Source organism: Talpa occidentalis, unplaced genomic scaffold (assembly GCF_014898055.3).
Source record: "Talpa occidentalis isolate TD23 unplaced genomic scaffold, MPIMG_talOcc4v2.1 talOcc4.2, whole genome shotgun sequence".
NCBI lineage: Eukaryota > Metazoa > Chordata > Mammalia > Eulipotyphla > Talpidae > Talpa > Talpa occidentalis.
In genome coordinates, this window is record NW_023602073.1 from 45,190,806 (window position 1) to 45,202,321 (window position 11,516).

General features: G+C 50.0%; 1 pseudogene; it reads right to left on the minus strand.

Moving 5' to 3' along the window:
- Nucleotides 1–261: 261 nt before the first annotated feature.
- Nucleotides 262–11,452, minus strand: LOC119252176 (class I histocompatibility antigen, Gogo-OKO alpha chain-like; annotated as a pseudogene).
- Between the last annotated feature and the right edge of the window lie 64 nt (nucleotides 11,453–11,516).

The following is an 11,516-nucleotide window of genomic DNA, read 5'->3' on the forward strand; positions in this document are numbered from 1 at the left end:
ACGCCAAGCTCTCACCATCAGACGTGGCCTGTGGTACCTGTATCTTCGGGGAAATCCCTCTCGAGGCTCCCAAGACAGTTAGGGTTTCTGGGCTTGTCAAGTGATTGCCTTCTTTACCCTCATGACAGACCCTTTGCCCCAAAACAGGTGCCAAGTTATTGTTTCTTTACTGGCTCTGAGATCAGTCTGGTTTCTGAAAACACAACATTCCAGACAAAGCCTTGGTAAAATACCCATATTTCCAACTGTCTATTAAAGAGAAGGGGAAAAAGAACTTTACTGGATTTATGCAAACATCTTTTTTAAGATTTATTTATTTATGCATACAAGAGCTGGGGTACAGGCCAGAGATGGTGTGGTGGGTGGTAAGAGGATTCACCAGAGACAGAGTGGGGAACAGAACAGGCAGATCTACTGAAATACACTGCTGAGGGGAGCAGTGGGCATGACAGGAGAGGTCTGCCATGCCAAGTGGATAGCTCCCTGGGCAGGGATCCAACTCAGCCATCAAGGTGTCCCTTCCAGGCGTCTCCTTCCATGTCTCTAAGTTTCAGGTTCAAGTCCAAAGCCAAGAAGCAAGGCGGCTTCTCCACACATCTCTCTCCTGTGTGTCCCCCGGTGCTCTCTGTGCTGACAAACCTTCATATTCTGCAAATCGTCCATCAGTACGGCCCATCACGGCTGACACTCCTGGTGTCCATCATGTTTAGCTGTAGAACTTGCTGTTAGCCTCTGGGTTATCCTGACCCTGGTACATCAGAGGATGTCAGTGTTTGGCACTCTTTGGGGCATCAGCAGGGCAGTTTAAACAAGAGCTTTAGTTCAAAGAAAACAGATCATTAGTCATGAAGCGTGTGCGTGCAGCCTGTGTGTGTGCAGATGCCTATACTAGGTATGGGCCCTTCCTCCCTGGCCCCCTCTCAGAAGGACAGAGCTGAAGTAGAGGACAGGGCACTGTCTGTGGGTTCTCACCCATGTGTTCAGTTGCAACCACTCAGGCTCAGAACAGCAATGAGGTTTCTTTAACAAACAGGAAAGCAGGGAAATAAAGAGTTTCTAAGGCCTCAGTGGACTGCTGTGTCACCCCAGATAGTGTCCGTAGTGTCCAATAGTCCCAAATTAGGGCTGCCTGTGTAAGGTGGTAAATCACATCAGGGAGGGCCTGGAGCTGGTGGCACAGGGGTCAGGATCCAACTCATAGTGGCAGTGGGAGAAGCTCCCAGGAGGTGCTCCCAGGGGGTGTTCACCTCTAAAGAGACACTCCAGCAGGCACAGTCATAGCCTGAACATGGGGCTGGACGGGAAGGAGGCAATAGCACCAGGAGGTGGTGCTGGACAGTCAGCAGCAATGACAGGTCTCATAGGGGACCTTGCAGCTGTAGCCCCAGTGGGCTGCATGCCCTGGGGCAGTGTGGGGGGACAGAAAGCCTCTGTTGCCAGATTGGCTGCTGCCTTTGTCCATGACACTGACGGTGGCTGGTGGTGAAGTGCCCACCTACTGTCACCCACTGCCACTCCCACTGCTGGTTTTAGTGGGCACAGCTGTCAGGGTGGCCTGGGTCCCGTCCTCAAGCAGCGGCCTCCTGGAGCCTGCCAAGGTGGCTGGGGGTCATTCAAACCCAGCTGATGCCCCCCAGCTCTCATCCCTAGGCCAGCAAGGTGGCCTCAGTGAAGCTGTCCTGTGGCACCCACTGCAGGGCGGCCTTGTTGCTGCCCAGAAGCAGCTCCTCTGGGGGCAGGGGAGGGGAAGCCTAAGCCCTAAGGGCTCCTTTGCTTAAACCTGGCTTGCTCTGGGGGAGGAGCTCTCTGAAGGTTGCCTGCCCTCTGACAGGAAACAACCCTCTGTCACCACCTCTAGAGCTGGGCCCACCAGTTTCCACCTGCACATGCAGGTGCCAGGTCAAGAAACTACCACTGCTACTGCTGCCAGCCCTTTCAGACTTCTGCTCCCCCTGACCTCTGGCTGTGCCCACTGGGGCAGTCGCACCAACAAAGCCCGCATGTCCCACCACTAAGGTGGCAGGAAAGACCTGGGTAAGCCTCGGGGATCTGGAGTCAGTGTCACATAGTATACTATCATATACAAACGTACACACATTCACATGTATCTATTAATGCCTTTAGTAAATTTTACTTGAAAAATCTGTGTTGTAAATTTGTATCTAACGAGTGAGAAATCCATCCAGGGACAGTGACAGATTTTCTTCATGCTGAACCACTTCCTCATGTCCACCTAGATATGCCTCCCGGGAAAGAAAGCAAAACAGACCCCCCAGCACGTCTTGTCTTTTCCTCCAAGGTCCTCACAGCTCCCTGATCACTGACATCAAGGGCCCCAATCTGGCTGAGCCCCAGGATGCATATGGGTCTGTCACAAACACTCAGGTCTCTCCCAGACCCAGCGGCTCAGAGTGATGAACAGGGAACTGGGAATCACTTCCTCAACACGCTCTATAGGTAAAGCTGACGCACAGTCAGGAATCTGGTCTCCTGCTAAAAGTGTGGTCAGCACCAATGTTGTTATAAACAGACTCTCAGACTCTGTTCTAGACCTTCTGAGTCTTCATGAGTGTCCTGGTGACTCCTGGTGGCTCCCTGGTCTCTGTGCCTTCTCCACCTGGTGTCAGAACATGCAGTTGGCTCTGGGGGGTGGTCTTAACACAGGGGGTTTCAGGGTTCAGTCCTGCTCCTTTCCCTTCCTTAGTCAGGTTTCAGGGTTCAGTCCTACTCCTTTCTCGTCCTTAGTCATCACTCCCTGGGAGACCCATCATACCCAAGAATTCAAATATCATTTACATCACATCACCTCTCAGATATATTTTTCAGTGCACATTTTGCACCTGTGCTCCTGGATTGTCTGTTTGCTGCAGACAGACAATGGGAAGTTCTCAGCTATTAACGAAGACTCAGAGTCTAAATGAATTTGCAGCAGGGGGAGGCTGGGGCAAGCAACTTTGCCTCTTAGTCTCCCAGCCAAAGCATTTATTAACGAGATGAACAAACAGACAAGAATCTAGCATGCAGGGCCTCCCCGGTGGCGCAGCAGTTGAGCACTGGGTTGCAAAGCTGCCCGCAGCCTCTGCAGCGCCGGTTCAATCCCCGGCCGCCAGGTGAGGGTCCACATGGCGCACACACCTCTCCTGCTGCCCACTGCTCCCCTCAGCAGTGTACTTTGTCAATCTGCCTGCTTTGGTCTCCCCTCTGGCTCTGGTGAATTCTCTCACCCTCCCACGCTTCTGACTATATCCAGTGCTTTATTAAATAAATAAATCTTAAAAAAAAAAAAAGATTAAAAAAAAGAAAGAAACTAGCATGCAGGGGCTCCCTGGTGGCACAAGGGGCTAAGTCTCAGCACTATGAAGCTACTGGCTGCCACTAACGCCTCAGTTTGATCCCTGGCCAAGGAGCAGACCCACATGGCACAGCAGACCTCTCCTATCTCGCCTGCTGCTCATTTCAGCAGTGTATTTCAGTTAATCCACCTGTTCTGCTCCCCATTCTCTTTCTGGTGAATCTTCTCACCCCCTGCACCTCTGGTCTACTCCCCAGCTGTTGTATGCATAAATCAATCTCTTTTTTTTTTTTTTTTCAAAAAGAAAACAGCATGCAATTGTGTTTATGCTTATACAAATGTTACTGCTGGAACAAATTTCCTGGTTAGTAGGGAACATGCACACATTATGTCCTCAGAGAACAGGAATCAATTTTGGGAAGTTCTGTTTGCAGCACTTCTAACCTCCTGGAACTCCATGTGCAGAGTGAACAGGTCCTCTCAGAGAGACTCCGGCCCCCTTTAGGGTGGCAGGCTGCCAACATCTGTCCAACTGCCACCATTGCTGCATTTCCAATAACCCTCAGCTTCAACTCTCCTAATGAACACCTCGGATGTCATTTCCACAAATGTACTTCTGAAGCCTGCCCATGTCACTGCAGGCTCCACATCTCTACTTCACAGTCTGAGATGTGGGGTAGCCTTCTGACCCCTCTTTCTCACAACCCAGATGTCACATGCTGTAAAGTCCATATATCCAAATCCAAACACTTCCTATTATCCTCCTGATCACATCCCATAAAGCTACCAAATTTCCCATCCTAGAATCTGTTCTAGTTTCCTACACTTATCACCTTCCCCTCTTGATTCTGCACAGCAGCCAGACTGAGGCTTCTAAAGAAATTGTACTATGTCACCCTCTATCCAGAAAGGTCTGCTAATCCCACATCTTACTCAGAGAAAAGATTATGAATTCCAAACCAAACTTTAGTGACAAGTCTAAATATTTGGTAATTATTTCCTTTTATAAAAAGTATAGGTTTTTCAGTTTGAAACATAGCAAAAGTGTATCAGTTTAGTTAAAAATCCAGCAGCTAAATATACTACTTGGCCATCGAGTCTCCCTTTCTAAATACATTTAGAGTCACATAATTTCACGCTTATTACATAATGATTTTTATAAAAACCATCAAAATCATTAAATAATCCCACATCTATGGCATATATACACAATGGAATATTATTCAGCAATCAAAAAAGATAAACTCATGCCATTCGCAGCAATGTGGATGGAGCTAGAAGGAATTATGCTCAGTGAAATAAGCCAGAAGGAGAAAGAAAAATATCAGATGGTTTCACTTATAGCAGGAATATAGGGGAACCAAATAAGACATCAGTGTAAAAAAAATAATAACAGTACAAAACACAACAAAGCAAAAACAGGCAATTATAAATCAGAGGTACATTGCAGGGGAGGAGGTGGGAGAGGGATCAGAGGAGGGAGGGAGGAGCACAGGGGACTGAGGTGATGGTGCACAGGTGCATTAGGGAAGGAAACTCTATGGGGACTACACCTGAGGGGGTGGGGGAAACAAATATCGTTTAAAAGTGAACAATGATGTAAAAAATAATAAAAAAAAAAATTAACATTGGGCCTCCCCTGTGGCGCAGCGGTTGAGTGCTGGGTTGCAAAGCTGCCCGCAGCTTCTGCAGTGCTGGTTCGATCCCCGGCTGCTCCCCAGCCGCTCCCCGGCCACCGGAGGAGGGTCCCACATGGCGCGCAGACCCCTTCTGCAGCCTGCTGCTCCCCTCAGCAGTGTACTTCGGTCCTTCTGCCTGCTCTGCTGCCTGCTCTGGCTCTGGTGAATTCTCTCACCCTCCCGCGCTTCTGACTGTATCCAGTGCTTGTATAAATAAATAAATAAATCTTTAAAAAAATTAGTATTAATCAATAAATAAATAATCCCACATCTGGATTGAATCATGGTAGTATGGATATTTTTTAGAAATTCCAGATTTTTATTGATGAGTAACATGTAACATTTGACAACGTCCCCAGAGAATAAGCTTCCTGTGTGTAGGGAGATGACAGTGTCATCACACCTGCTATGAAGTGGGTCATTTGTATAGTCACTACTAGATTCTACCAGACCTGCTGTCATGCTGAGACTTCCCGTGAACAAAGTACGACAAGTGGTCATTGCTGGACCAGCACAGAAGACGGAGCTCACTCCTGAAACCAGGTACCATCTGAATCCTGCATTTGTGTTTCCTTGTTATGGCGCTGAGCCTTGGTGTTATTAAACACAATGAGTTTTTCTTAATGAATGTGGTGGGTAAAGGCAAAAGGACATAACCTGGTCCCCTCAATCATTTACTTTCTCTCCACCTTTTTAAAAATTATTTTTGAGACAATATAAGTTACAGATTCAATGGCTGGAAAGACACAGTCACCTCTTAGGTCACTCCTGATGTTTACACAGGAGGTTGTTTCCTCTTGGTCTCACAGCATAACCATCCCTCAGCAGGGCACTCATTGCGGAGTTTCAAATGTTACCATTGCTGGGTCTCCTGGCTGGATATAGATTATTTCCCCTCATTAAAAATATTTAATAATTGGGCAATAATCTGCCCAGTCTTTGTAACCTCTCTATGGAATAACTTTTTATTTTTCACCTTTTCCTGCTGGCTGCTATGCTTTTCTTCTGTCACCTCCTTCCTCCCTTCAAAAGAGGAAGAATTTTTGAATGAGCCTCCAATTCTATCCCACAATTTAAAATATTGTCCACAGTTGTAGTCAAAGAAGAGGTGAAGGTGTGTATGGTGAGCTGAGCCATTAATAAATGGCCTTAAGATTTGAAGATACAAAAATCACCATCATGAATGGAAACTGTCCAGGCATTGACCAAAATGTACAACCTAAATAAGCCTGTTTGTGGACCATATACCAATGAGTTGAATCCAGCCATTTGGAAACTCTCTTATGTTGTCATATAATTTCCTGTATCCTCTCAGCTCCAGCAGAAACAGTGAGATGGTGGGAATACTTAATCCATGGTAATGTGGTAACAGTAAACAATTTCTTGCAAGACTTGATTCTTTAAAAATTGTGGGTTTTGGCCTCTCTGGTGGCCTAGGGGTTAAGTCTCCGCACCACCACTGAGAATGCCCATTACAACAGCCTCAGTTGGATCCCGGGCCAGGGAGCTGACCCACATGGTGCAGGAGACCTCTCGTATTGCACCTGCTACTCCCCTCAGCAGTGTTCTGCTCCCCACTCTGCCTGTTCTGCTCCTCACTCTGTTTCTGGTGACTCCTCTCACCCCCATCCCCTGACATCTCTGGCCTTCACCCCAGTTCTTCTACACAAAAACTTTGTAAAAATTCTCTAAAACATTTGTTGATGTTTCATGAGGGAACTATAGACAAATAATAACTAAGTGTGGCAAAGAGAAAATAAAGGATAAGTCTCCAAGATTTGTTACTATCAGGAGAATAATAGTTTGTCAGAAGATGTCACCTTCTAGCCATGTGCTTGGATATATAAGTGGTGTAAAAAAGTCATAATCTGCAGCATCAAGTACAAGATCCATCTCAGACCCAGCTAACAGCAGAGGTTGGGGATCCAGCAGTGCAACAAGACACAGTGGGGACTCAGTCAGCGGGAGTCAGGCTTTGTTGTCAAATGAGTTTGATGCCAAACTAAAGAGGGTCCGTCCACTACCCAGTACTGCCAGGCCAGGAAGCCTAGGCTGGTCTGCAGCCCTGGTCAGCAATAGGCGCAGCCTGGCAGGGCTCAAGGGTTAGTTTTCAAGTTTGGTTTAATGTGGCTCTTTGTTTGCTTTCTCTACATCCATATATAAGTATTTTTCTTTTTCCTTCTGACTTTTCCCTCTTCCATCCATGTTGCCGCAGGGGCATGAGTTATGTTTTCTGACCGTGGATGCTATTTCATTATACAGGGACACACATCACCTGTACATGTACATATATGTATACATGTAATCCTGGCTTCCACTTGATTTGTCACCTGTTTGGGGCATTTAGGTGGTTCCCATAGCTTGGCTACTGAAAATAGTGTTGCAGTGGTGACAGAGTGAGAGTTCCATTCAAAGCAAAGTATTTATCCTCTGTGAGGATAGCTCAGTGTAGAATTAGTGGGTCCAATGACAGAACCACATTCGCTCTTTTAGAAAACCTCAATACTGTTTCCATAAGGGCTGGCTCAGTCTATATGCAAAAATAATGTAGGACTGTCCCCTTTTTCCATATCCTTGCCAGCACTTGTTGTTTCTGGTCTTTTGAATATGGGCCATTCTTGCAAGTCTGGAGTAGTTTATTTTTTTAAAGATTTATTTATTTATTTTTAAAAAGGTTTATTTATTTATACAAGCACTGGGTACAGTCAGAAGCGCGGGAGGGTGAGAATTCACCAGAGCCAGAGCGGGGAGCAGAACAGGCAGAGCGGGCGCAGCAGGAGAGGTCTGCGCGCCATGTGGGACCCTCACCAGTGGCCGGGGAGCGAACCAGCATGGCAGAGGCTGCGGGCAGCTTCGCAGCCCAGTGCTCAACCGCTGCGCCACCAGGGAGGCCTTAAAGATTTATTTATTTATGTATACAAGAACTGGGGTATAGGCCAGAGATGCAGGGGCTGAGAGGACTCACCAGAGACAGGGTAGGGAACAGCACAGGCAGACTGACTAAAACTCACTGCTGAGGGGAGCAGCGGGCCAGTCAGGAGAGGTCTGCCGTGCCATGTGGGTTGCTCCCTGGCCTGCTGGGGATCCAACTTATGCTGCAGATGCTGGGGATTGCTTCATAATTCGGTGCTTACCCCCTTGCGCCACCAGGGAGGCCCAGGTCTGGAGTAGTTTAAACCAGGGGATCATAAAGCCACAAAATGTGGGCAAAAATACATCCTGTAACACTCAAACCAATACAAGACAGTCTCACACCATGAAAGAAAATAATCATGAAGAAATTCAGGTGAATTACACCTGGGTGTTAATATTATCAATAGTACACTGCATTCTCAAGATGCCCTCCTGAAAGCATCCCCATAATTAGTCCCAGCCTCGCTGCCTCAACCTCCCAGCCCCTATGCAGTCCCTGAGGTTCCCACCTTTAGGGGCTAAGATACACTTCAGAGCCCTGGGCACTGCCACTGCCCAGGGGAGAATACAACAAAATTTGGTCAGAGATGAGACCACAGGAGGAACTGATGAGGGTGACTCCCCCACAGGCTCCTTCTACACTGTCCCCAGGGGCTCAGGGATCAAACTCTTGATCAACACTCACCTGGAGCCTGAGTGTAGTATCCGCCTTGTCTCCCTGTGGGAAGAAACATCATGTGAGATGAGGAAGCAGTCAGTTCAGAACTCCTAAAGGAATCTTCTAATCCTGCAGAACAGGGAAGTTTCCATAACTGTGACCCAGGTCAGGCCTGGGAAAAAAATAAAAGAGGCGAGGGAAGATTGGACCAAATACCCCTCTGGTCAGTACCGGTGTGTGGATGGTACTTCCCATTAACCAAGTAGGGCAAGTTCTCCCTGGGACTTGAAGACCCAGTGGACAAGATCCCCCACTCCCTTCCCTACCTGAGTGCTTCTTCCTCCACATCACAGCTGCAGCCACCGCAGCTTCAGTGAGCACAGCTCCAAGGAGAACCAGGCCAGCAATGATGCCCGCGGTGGGGACAGAGGACTGAGGAGGGGGCACTGGAAGGGAAGGGAAGGTGAGACCCTGAGCCCCAGGCCTCCATCTTGAGCCAGTTGAAGTTTTCCAGAAAGGTTCCTGATTCCTCTGTGCCCACATTCCCTCCTTACCCCATCTCAGGACTTGGGACTCCTCCAGCCCCTCATGCTGCACATGGCACGTGTATCTCCGCTCCTCTCCAGAAGGCACCTCCACAGCCGCCCACTTCTGGAAGGTTCCATCCCCCCCAGGTCTGGTCTCCACCAGCTCCACGGCCTGGGTCAGGTTCTCCCCACCTCGCTGCCAGGTCAGGGTGATGTCCGCAGGGTAGAAGCCCAGGGCCCAGCACTTCAGTGTGACCTTATGCTCAGAGGTGGGGTGGTGGGTCACCTGTGTCTTTGGGGGATCTGAGGACAAGGGTCAAAAAATTCACACTTTGGGTTTTTCCTTCCTGGACACTGAAGCAGCCTCACTGACCATCCTCAGAATGGACATGACAATTGGGTTGGAGGAGGAAGCACAAAGCCCAGAAAACAGCCTCGTCTGGGGAATCAGGGATAATCAGGTGAGATCCCAGGATAGGAGGACGCAGGTCTCTAAGGAGAACACAGACTTTTGCTCCTGACCTGGCTGGAGGGTGCATGACACAGAAAGGCAGGAGTCAGATCCAGAAATGTTCTCAGACAAAAAACAAGACCTTGAAAGAGAAACTCATGGGAATTCCCAGGATGGCTTTTGGGTCAAATACATCCAGGGAAGAGTTATTTCAGGATGGCCTCCCCTCCCCAGGAGACTACATTCCTTAAATGTCCAGAAAAGTGGTGTCTTCTGGGCGAGTCTCTCTAGCACAGAACATGAAACCCAGGGGGACTCTCCCTCTCTGCCCAGAAAGCAGCTGCTGTTCTGCCCATTATTCCATGTTCCCTGTGGGGCGCCAGGAGAGGGGAGGTCCGAGGCCTTGTGGCCCCTCTTACCTGTGCACTGCAGCACCTCCTTCCCCAACTCTAGCAATCTGGAGAGCCACTGGAAGCACCTGCTCTGCACACTGATCCTGACGCGCTCAGCCCTCTCCTGCACCTCCCACTCGCGCTGGGTGATCTGAGCCACCGAGTCCGCGGGGGTCCAGGAGCGCAGGTCCTCGCTCAGGGAGATGAAATCCGCGCCGTCGTAGGCGAACTTTTCATACCCGCCGAGGAGGCTCAGGTCTGGGCCCACTTCACAGCCAAATATTCTCTGGAGCGTGTGAGACCCTGAAACCCACCTCTATGTTCAGCCCTGAAGTCACCCCGCGGTCACCCCGCCCTCTCACCCTGAATAAACCAAAAACTGAAAATGAAAGTGCAAGCAAGACAGTCTCGCCAGCAATTCCCAGTGGAGGGGCCTGGCAGATCCACCCGCCTCGAGGGGTCAGTGGACCCTGAGACCCGGGACATCCCGGCCTTATGGTGGGAATGGGGGGTGACCTGACCCTGGCCCCGCTCCGCGAAGCTCACCGTCCTCGCTCTGGTTGTAGCGGCCGCGCAGGTCCCTCAGGAGCGCTTGGAACCACTGTGCGTTGTTTCTTTGGATCAGAGTCTCCTGGTCCAGAGCCTCCTGCCCCACCTGCCCCGCCAGGGCGCCCGCGGCTCCACACTCTGGCCCGGAGAGTTGCTGCCAAACCGCAGGAACTGTGTGTCGTCCACGTAGCCCCGGCGATGTATTGTAGCGGGGCTCCCGAGGCCGGGCGGGACATTGTGGTGTAGAAATAGCTCAGGGAGTGGGAACCTGGGGGTGGTGAGGGGGGGAGACCCGCACTGACCCTCTCTCAGCGCGGGCCCAGGGCCCAGGGAGATGGGCCTGGAGGGGAGAAAGGGGCGGGGCCGTGAGAGTGAAAAGGCGGGTGGGCCAAGAAGGGCCCAGACTCAGGGGACCAGAGCACTCAGGGGAGGCTGAAGGGACAGAAGGGGCCAGAACACAACGGGCCTGATGTGGTACAAGCGATTGGGAGATGAGCCTTTCCTGGGGTCCTACACCCACAGGGGGCTCCTTGCTCCTCCCTCCTGGGGCAACCGTGTCCAGCGGGACACGCACTCACCCGCCAGGGTCTCCATCAGGGCCAGGGGCCCCCAGAGCAGCAGCAGGAGGGTGAGGGGCATCACACCCCATCCAGGGGCCTGGGGAGAAGGAGTCCAGGGGGTCCTTGGAGACTTTGTCACTGGAGCAGGATGATGCTGATTGTCTTGCCTGGAAATCTCCCAGGAAATGGGGAGAATGGGGATGAGTGTGGGGTCATCAAGGTTGCACCACCCCACAGAGCCTGTGAGAGGGAGACATGATGCTGTAACAGTGTGACATCCAAGAAAGGGGAGGCTCCAAATTCCCTAAAGGAATTTGGGGTGGGAGAAGCAGCAGCCTGGAGGAATGAACAATCTAGTAGTATTTTCAGATAATTGTGAATATTGATACTAAATTAAAACCGCACAGGTGGCAGTTTCTCAAAGGTTATTTGCAATGTGAAACCTGAAATAATATCGGGAATATTTCCTATTCTGTTACATTCCCATAGGCCTCT